Source organism: Lithobates pipiens, unplaced genomic scaffold, assembly GCF_037356315.1.
Source record: "Lithobates pipiens isolate NorthernLeopardFrog02 unplaced genomic scaffold, aLitPip1_a1.2 Scaffold_18, whole genome shotgun sequence".
NCBI classification, from domain to species: domain Eukaryota; kingdom Metazoa; phylum Chordata; class Amphibia; order Anura; family Ranidae; genus Lithobates; species Lithobates pipiens.
This window is the reverse complement of record NW_027507758.1, coordinates 595914192-595927624: the sequence shown is the minus strand read 5'-3', so window position 1 is coordinate 595927624 and position 13433 is coordinate 595914192. Positions and strand designations below refer to the sequence as shown.

Here is a 13433-nt window from a genome sequence, read left to right as displayed (position 1 = left end):
TGTATTACGGGGAGCCAACAATTCAATATAGCCGCGAGTGATTTTAAATGACTTTTTTTCCTGCAGAAATGACACTTTGTGCAGGGACAGTTCTAAGCACGGGAAACATGCGCCCCTTCACAGGCATACTATACACACCCCCGGGTATGAAATTTAAAGCAATATTACACTTTGTTGATTCACATGAAGCATTATTAAAATCACTGCGCCTGGAAAAAACGGCCATTTTTAAAACTTTTTTTGCATTGATACATGTCCCCTGGGGCAGGACCCAGGTCCCCAAACACTTTTTATGACAATAACTTGCATATTAGCCTTTAAAATTTGCACTTTTGATTTTGAATGTTCAAGTCACATAGACTTTAATAGGGTTCTAAAGCTCACACGAAGTTTAGGTCTGTTCGCAGGTTCTGCTGCGAACCGAACCAGGGGGTGTATAGTATCTGTGAGGGGTTGCAGTGTCGTTGTAATGGATGCAATGGAGGTGATTATAGAGTTAATTGATAAAATGTCTATTTCATATGTTTTAATATCTTGCTTACCATCCTTAAACCTTCTTTGTGGTTTATCTATGCCTGCCTCATTAGGAAGCGAAATATCCGGCTATCTAGTATATACAGTGTAGTACCAGGAAATAAAAGCAGAAGTGACTTATACACTGACTCATGTTTGTCTCAGTGATTTGTACTACTTCCATGTCTGCACACATCAAAGACTAATTTGGCCCCACGTTGGGCGCCAATTGTTTTGGATCAGAACCGAACTGTCTGATAACATGGCCAAATTAGTCTTTCATGAGTACACACATGGAAGCAGTACAAATCACTGAGACAGACACGAGTCAGTGTATAAGTCACTTCTGCTTTTATTTCCTGGTACTACAATTTATATACTAGATTTCTTGATAGTCTTTAACCCAAATCAAACATGGGAAGAGGTCCGATGTGGGGTGTACCCAAACCCACTTGAGCCACCTGCACCTCCGCCCACACCAGAACCTACCCAAATATATCCAGTGAACGATCAATCCACTGGGTCATATTACAAACCACCCCAACCTATCACTCCATTAATGACAGGTATTGATGACACTCATGAAACTATCGATGAAGACACTGAAGGCAAGGGAGTCCAGGTGGAGACCCAAACCCAAAGTCCTAGACCACTAGACCAAAGACTGGGAGACCAAGCTCAAGCTAATCCCCTCCCTAATCCTAATAATCCCCCTCACAAGTCCCGACCAAAGTCACTTTCTCCCATTTGGTCTCACCAACACTGGGAACACGTCTGGGTGTGGACGGTGTGCAATCCCGATAGTGGCATTCAAAGGCACACCCCACATGGGACCCCTTCCCATGTTCGATTCGGGTTCAAAACACAGTGAACCCGACAACTGGTGACTAGACGACTCAACTTGGTCGCTGACTGACGGCACACAACATCCCTCATGACTTGACACGATAGCTCAACAGTTGTCAAAAATTCCTACTCGAAAAGAACTTAAGAGACCGCCAGTCTTACAAACACACAATGCAGACTGGGGGGAGAGACAGGGGACACAGGGAAATGGACTATACCACCAGGAGCCCCCCAAGTATATGTATATTTCAACCCATCCCAAGCGGCAACCCTTGTTGCCAGCTTACCGGATCCAGCGAAACACCCCATGCCGTTCTACAGAAAGGTCAGCCAAATCCAAAAAAAGATTCTTCTACATGGTGGGATTTGGCGAGCCTGTGCCAAATAAGGGCTGGGGATGCTTACTGGCCAGCAATGCAAAGATGTTTTGATGAAAATAGTCTGGATGATATCAGTTATGCCTCAGGATGTGAGTTCATAAATCAACTAAAAGCTTGGGCTCAAAATCTCTTGGCAGACCAAGTCATGAGTATACAAGAGATTACACAAGATAAAAGCGAATCTGTTGAAAAATATCATAGTAGGATAACACAAGTGTTTACTGATTTGGGTTTTAGTGTGTTAACCAAGGCACATAAACACATGTTGGCTGCTGCATCTGTTTCAGGTCTTAACTGGTTGCCGACCGCCGGCCGTCAAATGACGGCCAGGCGGCGCACCTATTGTTTAAACAGGGAATGCGCGCGATCGTGCGTGCGCATCCCTGTTTCTTCGGTGGCGGCGTGTCACGGAGACACCGCTCGCCACCGAAGGGGGTGAACAGCCATTCGTTATGGCTGTTTACCACGTGATCGGCCGTGATGAAGTCACAGCCGATCACAGATGGTCACACCCCGAACGTGCACGGCGCATGCGCGCGATCGCGAGCGCGCTGCGTGTGCACGTCGGTGGCGGCGTGTTCCCCGGGAACACTGCTCGTCACCGACGCTGGTAAACAGCCATTGGCCGGCTGTTTACCCACGTGATCGGCTGTGATCCTTTCACAGCCGATCACTAAAATGTAAACAAACCGCGGTAACGGGATGTTACCGGGTTCTCCTCCTCACACACCGATCGTGTGTGAGGAGGAGATTGCGGTAACATCTCGTTACCACATACAGTGTACACCAATCACACTGATTGCCCCCCCCAATAAAGAGGACCTGTCACCACCCCTCATAGTACCTGTCAATCACAGTCCATCAGAGTACCTGTCACAGTCCATCAGAGTATTTGAGTACCTGTCCCAGCCCATCTGAGTACCCGAGTACCTGTCCCAGCCCATCTGAGTACCCGAGTACCTGTCCCAGCCCATCAGAGTACCCGAGTACCTGTCCCAGCCCATCAGAGTACCCGAGTACCTGTCCCAGCCCATCAGAGTACCCGAGTACCTGTCCCAGCCCATCGGAGTACCTGAGTACCTGTCCCGGCCCATCTGAGTACCCGAGTACCTGTCCCGGCCCATCTGAGTACCCGAGTACCTGTCCCGGCCCATCTGAGTACCCGAGTACCTGTCCCGGCCCATCTGAGTACCTGAGTACCTGTCCTGGCCCATCTGAGTACCCGAGTACCGGTCCCAGCCCATCTGAGTACCCGAGTACCTGTCCCGGCCCATCTGAGTACCCGAGTACCTGTCACGGCAGATCAGAGTACCCGAGTACCTGTCGCGGGACATCAGGATACCCGAGTACCAGTCACGGCACATCAGGGTACCCGAGTACCTGTCACGGCACATCAGGGTACCCGAGTACCTGTCACGGCACATCAGGGTACCCGAGTACCTGTCACAGCCCATCTGAGTACCCGAGTACCTGTCACAGTCCATCTGAGTACCCGAGTACCTGTCACAGTCCATATGAGTACCTGTCACCGCCCTTCAGAGTACCCAAATACCAGTCACCAAACCATCAGAGTACCTGTCACCAGGCCATCAGAGTACCTGAGTACTTGTCACCAGGCCATCAGAGTACCTGAGTACTTGTCACCAGGCCATCAGAGTACCCAAGTACCTGTCACCGTCCATCAGAGTACCCGAGTACCTGTCACAGTCCATTAAAGTACCCGAGTACCTGTCACAATCCATTAGAGTACCGAGTACCTGTCACAGTCCATTAGAGTACCGAGTACCTGTCACAGTCCATTAGAGTACCGAGTACCTGTCACAGTCCATCAGGGTACCCGAGTACCTGTCACAGTCCATCAGGGTACCCGAGTTCCTGTCACAGTCCATCAGGGTACCCGAGTACCTGTCACAGTCCATCTGAGTACCCGAGTACCTGTCACAGTTCATCTGAGTACCCGAGTACCTGTCAAAGTCCATATGAGTACCTGTCACCGCCCTTCAGAGTACCCAAATACCAGTCACCAAACCATCAGAGTACCTGTCACCAGGCCATCAGAGTACCTGAGTACTTGTCACCGGGCCATCAGAGTACCCGAGTACCTGTCACCGTCCATCAGAGTACCCGAGTACCTGTCACAGTCCATTAGAGTACCCGAGTACCTGTCACAATCCATTAGAGTACCGAGTACCTGTCACAGTCCATTAGAGTACCGAGTACCTGTCACAGTCCATTAGAGTACCGAGTACCTGTCACAGTCCATCAGGGTACCCGAGTACCTGTCACAGTCCATCAGGGTACCCGAGTACCTGTCACAGTCCATCAGGGTACCCGAGTACTTGTCACAGTCCATCTGAGTACCCGAGTACCTGTCACAGTTCATCTGAGTACCCGAGTACCTGTCAAAGTCCATATGAGTACCTGTCACCGCCCTTCAGAGTACCCAAATACCAGTCACCAAACCATCAGAGTACCTGTCACCAGGCCATCAGAGTACCTGAGTACTTGTCACCAGGCCATCAGAGTACCCGAGTACCTGTCACCAGGCCATCAGAGTACCCGAGTACCTGTCACCAGGCCATCAGAGTACCCGAGTACCTGTCACCAGGCCATCAGAGTACCCGAGTACCTGTCACCAGGCCATCAGAGTACCCGAGTACCTATTTGCAGCCCATGTCTCATAGAATATACGTTGGGGTGTTTGCTTTCCAAAATGGGGTCATTTTGTGGGTAATTTCACTGTCCTGGTGGTCCAGGACCTTCAAAAGTGTGATGGGTAGGAATGAAATGAGATGTGTCATTTATGCTCCTAGAACGTCTGAAGGTACTACATCAATGTTAGTGCTCTGTATGTGGCCAGGCTGTGTAAAAGTCTCACACATGTGGTATCGCCATACTCGGGAAGAGTAGCAGAATGTATTTTGGGGTGTAATTTTTGCTATATACATGCTATGTGTTAGAAATATCTTATAAATTGACAATTTTGTGTAAAAAAAAAATGTGTTTTAATTTTTTTCCACATATTCCAAAAACTTCTGGAAAAAAATTAACCATTCAAAAGACTCATTATGCCTCACAGATTATACGTTGGGGTGTCTGCTTTCCAAAATGGGGTCATTTTATGGGAAATTCCATTGTCCTGGTACTCCAGGGACTTCAAAAGTGTAATAGGTGGTTGAGAAATGAGATGCGTCATTTTTGCTCGTAGAACGTCTGAAGGTACTACATCAATGTTGGTGCTCTGTATGTGGCCAGGCTGTGTAAAAGTCTCACACATGTGGTATCGCCGTACTTGGGATAAGTAGCAGAATGTATTTTGGGGTGTAATTTGTTGTATGCATATGCTGTGTGTGAGAAATAACCTGATAATATGACAATTTAGTAAAAAAAAAAAAAAAAAAATCTTCATTTTGCAAAGAATTGTGGGAAAAAATGACAACTTAAAAAAACTCACCATGCTACTTACTTAATACCTTGGAATGTCTACTTTGTAAAAATGGGTAATTTGGGAGGTATTTGTACTTTCCTGACTTGTTAGTGTCTCAAGAAATGAGATACACCTGATGTACTGAAGGCCTCATCAGAAGTGATCAATTTTCAGTGATTGGCACCATAGTTTGTAGACTCTATAACTTTCACAAAGACCAAATAATATATACTAATGTGGGTTATTTTTACCAAAGATATGTAGCAGTATAAATTTTAGCCAAAATTTATGAAGAAAAATTTATGATTAGCAAAAATTTATGACAGAAACCAAGAAAAATGCATTTTTTTCACAAAATTTACGTTTTATTTTATTTATAGCACAAAAAATAAAAAACCCACTAGTGATTAAATACCACTAAAAGAAAGCTCTATTTGTGTGGAAAAAAGGACGCAAGTTTTATATGGATACAGTGTTGGATGACTGAGTAATTGTCATTCAAACTGTGAGAGCGCTGAAAGCTGAAAATTGGTCTGGTCAGGAAGGGGGTGTAACTGCACTGTATTGAGGTGGTTAAAGAACCAATCCCAAAGGGTCTTATCATATCACGCCCAGAATATAGAGTAATGGATTTTGATAAAAATTATAAAGAAAAAAAAGAAACTGCGCTATGGAAAAATTGCACCAAGGTGTAAAATTATCTAAGAAGATAGGTCTCCTATGGATATCTATGGGAAGCTGCAACTCTGCTGTGTAACATAATCTACAGTAAACGTAAACGAAAATATAAAGAATTGTGCTTGTGACGGAACTGATCCCACACTCCAATTGAGTGTATCCGTCAGTATACCGCTTCCTAAGTCCTGGAACACAAGTCCAATGGATCTGGCTAGAGGAACCCCCAAGCACTAGATGAAACCAGTCTTGGAGGACATCAGGAATGACCTTTATTTTAGATCTCACACAAAATATATATACAGCGGGGTGACTAAAACCTAACCTAATTAGCATGAGCTAATTATCTAATCAACACTCAGACTAGTTTGACTGAAGGGATAAGACTTTTCGGCTCCTTGCTCACAATTCAATAAACATTACTATAAACATAAACACAGGGTTAATTAGCACAAACAACTATGTGTGAATACTCAATACTCAGACTAGACTCATTTACACAACATTATACAAGACAGCCAGGATGGCTGGAGGTGATGATATTAGCATCTAAGAGTTTGTGTCCCAATAGTGTGATTTAGTCTATTGCTAACATGGCATTTACATATCCAGAGTCTGTGTGTCTTGGGGGGGGGGCACGGACCTGAATCCAAGTAACACCACCTCAGGGGTCCCCAGGCATACAGCTCACAAAGAGCACCGTTCCCCCAAATGCGAGGGCCCATAATCACAAGGCAAGAGGTTCACATTCTGTCCCCTCCAAGAGCCTCGGCCCCAGCTAGGTCTGTCACAGTGCTAAACCCATGTCACAAAATAATTAAATCGTGAAAAATTCCCCAATAATTGTGTCATCAATAGAGGAATACAACAAAATACAAAGGTGATAAACACAAACTTATACATATATGTAATAAAACACACAAATGTCCAGTAAACTGATAAGATGTCATAAAACCTCATGGTCTCCTGAACAACTACTATTATACTGAACAGCAGCGCTAATTAAAACAATCAATACTCTCATTTGTGAGTAGATACTCACTGACTCTCAATTACAAGATGCAAATAATGTGCAAATGTACTGCATGGACCAATTAAAAAAATAGATCAATCACAACACATCGGTATAACTGTGTGTGCAAATAGTCCAAGAAAGAGTTCTACGGCGTAGGCTCTTTATGCTGGAGATTCTTCACCACCACCGTATTTTCCACACCACCTTCACACGTGAGTTCCACACATAGGAGGCTTGTGATAAGTGAAGACCCCCTTTTGGTAATTTTCTCACCGAAATGTACCGGTGAAATCAGCATATCATACACACGTTGAACTAATCGGCACTAGTTTTTGGCTATTTGTCTTCTCCCGCTTAATCTTGTTGTCACAACAGCTTCAGTACTCCCCAATGTTTGTTATACGGGAAAAAATGGAACCATATATACAATGGAACCATCATCTGATGTCTTTTAAAGACGAAATGCGTCAATGTAACAGTGTATGACATGAGATTTGGTGAACTACAGTGGAAAAGACCAGAGGTGTACAATTTGTGTGGATTACGCAGATTCCAGGGGACGGGTGAGCAATGTAGTGAGCCGCAGAGAACCTGATGATCCTACTGTGTCTTTGATTTTATGCCTACTGAAGAATTGCGTTTGTGAGTTTATATTTTGCTGTTTTATTGCAATAAAATTAATTGATGTTTGAGGGAATTACACTATATATGGTTCAGGAGCAACACTATGGAACAACACTATGTAGTTGTTCAGGAGACCGTGAGGTTTTATGACATCTTATCAGTTTACTGTTATGTCTGTAAGCTCAACCCACCTTACTGTGAAACCGAAACCCAACAATTGAAAAAAGGCCTGCACTTGTTTCTACCTGCAAGAGATAACAGCAACGTTTCAGAAACAAGAATTTCCCTACATAGCCATGAACAGCTGCTTTTCCCTATATAGACATAATCTAACTAAAGCTTATATCTTGTCATATTTCGTCAAAATCCGTTTGTCGATATTGCGAAATATCCGGCTATCTAGTATATAAATTGTAGTACCAGGAAATAAAAGCAGAAGTGACTGATACACTGACTCGTGTCTGTCTCAGTGATTTGTACTGCTGCCATGTGTGCATACATCAAAGACTAATTTGGCCAGGGGGCAGATATTAATTCATCAGACGGTTCGATTCTAATCCAAAACATCATGGCACCAGCACCAGTGCCTAAAGCCCAATTTATAGGCCCCTGTTTAATAGAGGCGTGTAATTAAAATTTTTGATGTAATACTTTGCAGCAGAGCTCATTCTTGCACTCCAGCTAGAGTATCTATGAGGGGTTGCAGTGTCGTGGCACCAGCACCAGTGCCTAAGGCCCAATTTTTAGGCCTTGTTTAACAGGGGCATGTAATTACAATTTGTGATGCAATCCTTTGCAGCAGAGCTCATTTCTGCCATCCAACTAGAGTATCTGTGAGGGGTTGCAGTGTTGTGGCACCAGCACCAGTGCCTAAAGCCCAATTTTTCAGCCCCTGTTAAACAGGGGCATGTAATTACAATTTTTGATGCAATAGTTTGCAGCAGGGCTCACTCCTGCGCTCCAACTAGAGTATCTGTAAGGGGTTGCAGTGTTGTGGCACCAGCACCAGTGCCTAAGGCCCAATTTTTCAGCCCCTGTTTAACAGGGGAGTGTAATTACAATTTTTGATGCAATAGTTTGCAGCAGGGCTCATTCCTGCTCTCCAACTAGAGTTTGTGAGGTGTTGCAGTTTTGTGACACCAGTGCCTAAGGCCCAATTTTTCTGCCCCTGTTCAAAAAGTGTATGTAATTACAATTCTTGATAAAATATTTCACAGCAGGGCCCGTTCCAGTGCCCACCAAGAGTAACTGTGAGGACTTACAGTGTTATGGCACCAGCACCACCACCACCAAAGGCCCACTTTTTCTACCACTGTTCAACAATGGCATGTAATCACAATTCTTGATGTAATAGTTCACAGCAGGGCATTCCTTTTTTAAATTTGGGTATGGGGTTCCCCTTAATATCTGTACAAGACCCAAAGGGGCTATCCATGCCATTTTTCTCAATGATTTTCATCCATATTGCTGGAACCAGACATTACATTAAAACCGCAAGCAGTTTTAAATTACTTTTTTTCTGTTAGAAATGTAATTTTGTGCAGGGACTTTTCTAAACACGGGAAACACGTGCCACTTCACAGGCATACTATGGACACTTTTTTTCCACTTTAAGCGTCATTAAAACCAGTGCTCCTGAAAAAACTGCAGTTTTTAAAACTTTTTTTTGCATTGATTAGTCTTTTAAAATGAGTATTTTTCATTTCGAACGTTCGCGTCCCACAGACTTTAATGGGGTTCTAAAGTTCATGCAAATTTTCGGTTCGTTCGCAGGTTCAGTGGAATCTTGGATTACAAGCATAATCCGCTCCAGGAGAATGCGTGAAATCCAAAACACTCGCATATCAAAGCAGGTTTTCTCTTAGAAGTCAATGGAAACAAAGATAATCCATTCCACATTGACTTTTATTGTATGCAGTACCACATTTGGCCAGATGTGGGGGGGGGGCACCGGTGAGACTCGGAAATACTCTGAGACCACTCGGAGCCGTTCAGATTCACTCGGAAATCCTCGGAGGGGTTCGGAAACACTCAGGAAAGGAGTATTTGCAAGTGTTTTCGAGCATATCCGAGTGTTTCCGAGTGCATCCGAACGGCTCCGAGTGTCATCGGCTCCACCGCACCTCTGGCCAAATGCGGTACTGCACATCGCAGAGGCTTGAATCCTGCTTGTTTTGCGAGACAACACTCACAAACCTAGTCAGGATTTTCTTAAAGCAATAGCTCGTATTGCGAAACACTCAATAACCGCGTTACACGCAATCTGAGGTAGTATTGTATATATATTTTTTTTAGTACAAGCACTTTTTTGGGGATTTTGTCATACAAAAATGTTTATGCCGTCTATATCCATCTATCCAACCTTTTTTTCTATTTTGATCAGTGTTCATTTTGTTGTGCTTTTTAAGGAATTTTCCCGCACAATATTTCCTAATTAATTTTTAACGAAGATATTTTTAAGATACCGAATCAGTCTATATGACACAGTCTATATATGTGAAACGTATTCACGGAGACAAGTGATCATACAAAATAGCTACATTTATTGGTTGACAGAAAACAAATAATTACATGAAATATTAAAATACAGATTGCATTACTTTATCATTTTGACAATTACTGGAAACACCCTCCAACTGGGCGTAGTAGTACCTTGGACATAATTATCACCATTATCATTTCTCGGTAGAATCAATAACCTTTTGATATTTGACAATTAAACAGAATGTCTGTATTTCACACATCCAACCGTTACTATACTGCAGGTAAGTAAGTGGTTAACAATGTGAAATAAATTAGACATTTGTTTGTCAATAAAATTGGCATCTATGCAAAAAGAAATGTATGAAAAATTTAATTTAGAGAAAAATCTAAAAGGCGGTTATTGATTCGGGAGAAGTATTTCAATAATAGAATATTCAAAAACATCAATATTTAAGAGAACATAAAATAGATGATAAACATATATTTACCCATTTCCAATATGGCTATTAGTGTGGAGTATTAGTTACCAGGAATTTTAAGATGGCTGCCGTGGCTTCAACATTCCAAGGAGCAGGGATCTTCATGAATGTAAAATGTGTATTCATGCATGTCTTCCAGTGTCCCTTCTCAGGGGGGTCCCTAAGCTTCCCCCTGACTCTCTCCCCCCAGCTCTCCTCCGAGCTTTCTTCTTTTTTTCTTCCTCCCTCTTCTAGTTTCTTAAATATCCTTTTAAACAAAAGGATCATAAAATTATACTAAGTTCTGCCCAGAGGGTATGTGTTCCCTCCTCATTGGCCGACAGACTTAATGGTTAGCTTTCCCGGGAGTCTCGTGATTTTAAGGTAATAGCACCTTCCACCACCAGGTGTCTTCACCTGTGTTTGGTGTTTTATTTCTTTAAGTTAATATTTTCTATTTCTGTAATGTGCGCTCGTTATTTATATATGTTCTAACGAATATATTTTGAGTGTTCACGAATTATGGCATAATATAAAATACTCCTTAACATAAAGTTCAATAATCACTTGCATAAATTGTTGATATATATGTATATCAATGTATATCTGTTAATCTTTAGTCCGTTTAGAAAGGACACAGGTTAGATATATCACAAACAATATCACATACAATTATTATCTATATGGATCCATGTATAATTTGGGTATCCAATCAATATTTGTTTATCTAAACATAGGTTAAATTCTTATACAATTCTAATCATGATTATATGTTTTTTATAATACTAATTTGTTGCTAAAACACTTCTACTTATGATCACACTTTCATATATAATCTCTTTATGACAAAGTTCTTTAGATCATTAGATACTAAATTTATAATCTCAGTTGTGACCTATGTATAAATTGAATGGCTTAGAAAAATATAGATGATACTGGTAGATGAATCTTACAGCATGTTTTGGGATGAACTCTGAGCTTCCAATAAATGATTAAATGGGTTAGCTGTGCCCTTCAATATGTTTTTGGATGAGGCGTCAGCTATTTGCACGGTTGTATATTGTCCAAATAGTCTTTTACTTACATACAATGGGGTTCTCTAGTTAAGGGTTATTTCCATGTGATAAATACTTATGCAAGTTTGGCCTTCTCACTCTAACCAACAAAATAAGTAAACAGCTTTTTATTTGGTGACAGAAGATACCATTGTTTCAGCGAGTTTCTGTCCCAATGCATGCTTGTAAAAGTTTTCAATAGTTAATGTAGTGATCATGTATTTTGTGTTCTTCAAGAGGGTAATAGTTCAATGATAGCAACATTGTAGATCATCTGTTCCTAAGGCCTAAACAATCTCACCTCTTTGACAGTAAATATGAATGTATTATTATTATTTTTTTCTTAATGAATTCACAACAAAGCCCCCCTTGTGAAGTGTTCAAATGCCGGAAGTCGTTTGAAAGACTTCACCAATGCAACAGTTTGAAGAAATATGGCTTCGCTCGGGCCTTGTAAGTTGAGTTGTGACGATGGATCCGGATTATGGATATATATAATTAAGAGGTATAGACACTTGCAGATGAGTGTAACTCTTTGAAAAACAAAATGGGTTTGTGATCGATGTGTGCATCTCAGGACCGTCATCCGTTGATTGGCAGGAAATGGACCATTTCGGGCACCTTTAGTCCTGGCCGTCCTGGTGGGTTCCGTCCATGTAGACTGGCCATCAGTGGTGTCCTTGGATCCCCCATACGGTTCATTCTCTGGATGTTCACACATGTTGGACTCTCGGTTCGGTTGACCGGCTCATGGACATCTTAGTCCTGTAAAGGAAAATGGATTCCATGAGAAAAGATATATAAGTTTTTTTTAACATGATCTGTGTTTGAGATCTCAGTGTCAAGCTGGTATCCTGGGCTTTCTCCGAGCCCTCCTCTTTCCCATTATGTTATCAGTCCTTTAACTAAACACTCTGGAAATCAAGATAATGTATGACACATTTGCTATGGGAGACCAAGCTCCAGGGCTCATGATCATGAGGCCACTTATTAATATCTGTGGATACCAGACAATTCTGACTGACTTATGTTCTTCAGAACCATTTTTTTTTTAGCTTAATTGTAGCGATTCTGGAATAATAACAATTAACAACATTTCAGTTTGACATGTGACACTTACTGTCAGTAACAACATATTTGACATCATAGTCAACCTTCTACTTGGGAGGAATAAAACAGATAAAATCTTCCCCCTTTGGGGTGTCAATACAACTCATTTGAGGCAATCAAACTACCTTATACGGGTGACTCCTCATCTTTTACCAAAATATCAAACCACTTAGGCCTCCTGATATTTATGTCTTTAGGATTCGGTCTTCCTCTGGAATTACCGTCTTCGGGACTTCTTGAAATTGGGCTGTTTGGAGCGACCTGTTTATGTCAGAGGAATGAAGTGACCACTGAAAAATAGGAGAATAGTTAATATCTAACAACCACAATCCCTCGGTAGGGATTTCAGGATCCTCATTACTGTAACCTGGGGAAAAACATGGTGTTAGAACCTCTGCTTCCTATATCTTTATTCAGTGCATTCCTCTGATTTATTTTAACATAGGCGCTTAAAAGGCTCTGTGGCCCTTGGGCTGGCCACAGGATTTGCCCCTTGAAGAAGTGTTCTTCACGTTCCGTATAGCAATGAAATCATGTAACATATCCATAATTTTGTCTATTTTGGTTTCCGTATTGCTTACAGGCTGATCAGAATTGGTTCGTGGGACCCGGTTTCTGTACTTTCTGGGGATTACTGGCTCAGTTTTATCAGACATATCCACATCAGAAACATTGTCTTGATTCTGGGATAGTTGTCTGGGCCTTAGTTGTTCCCTATTGTTCTGGGGATTTTGGGGGTGTCTTACCCTGTAATTTCTCCCTATTTACCCGTGTAGGCCCCCGAAGTCCATTACACCGGTAAAGGTGAGGGTGTCTACCCTTAGTTTTAAATCTGACCCGTTGGAG

At 42.2% G+C, this 13433-nt stretch overlaps 1 protein-coding gene across 2 annotated transcripts in view; it reads right to left on the bottom strand.

Moving 5' to 3' along the window:
• Positions 1–13433, bottom strand: part of LOC143989178 (alpha-1,4-N-acetylglucosaminyltransferase-like) — a 75713-nt gene that overhangs the window by 49205 nt on the left and 13075 nt on the right. Inside the window, exon 1 of one of the 2 annotated variants that reach the window (XM_077489217.1) lies at positions 7672–7727. The exons of the other annotated variant lie outside the window; for it this stretch is intronic. The gene's annotated coding sequence lies outside the window, so the exon portion shown is untranslated. Of the gene's footprint in view, positions 1–7671; positions 7728–13433 lie in introns of those variants that run through there. 2 annotated transcript variants of the gene reach the window in all.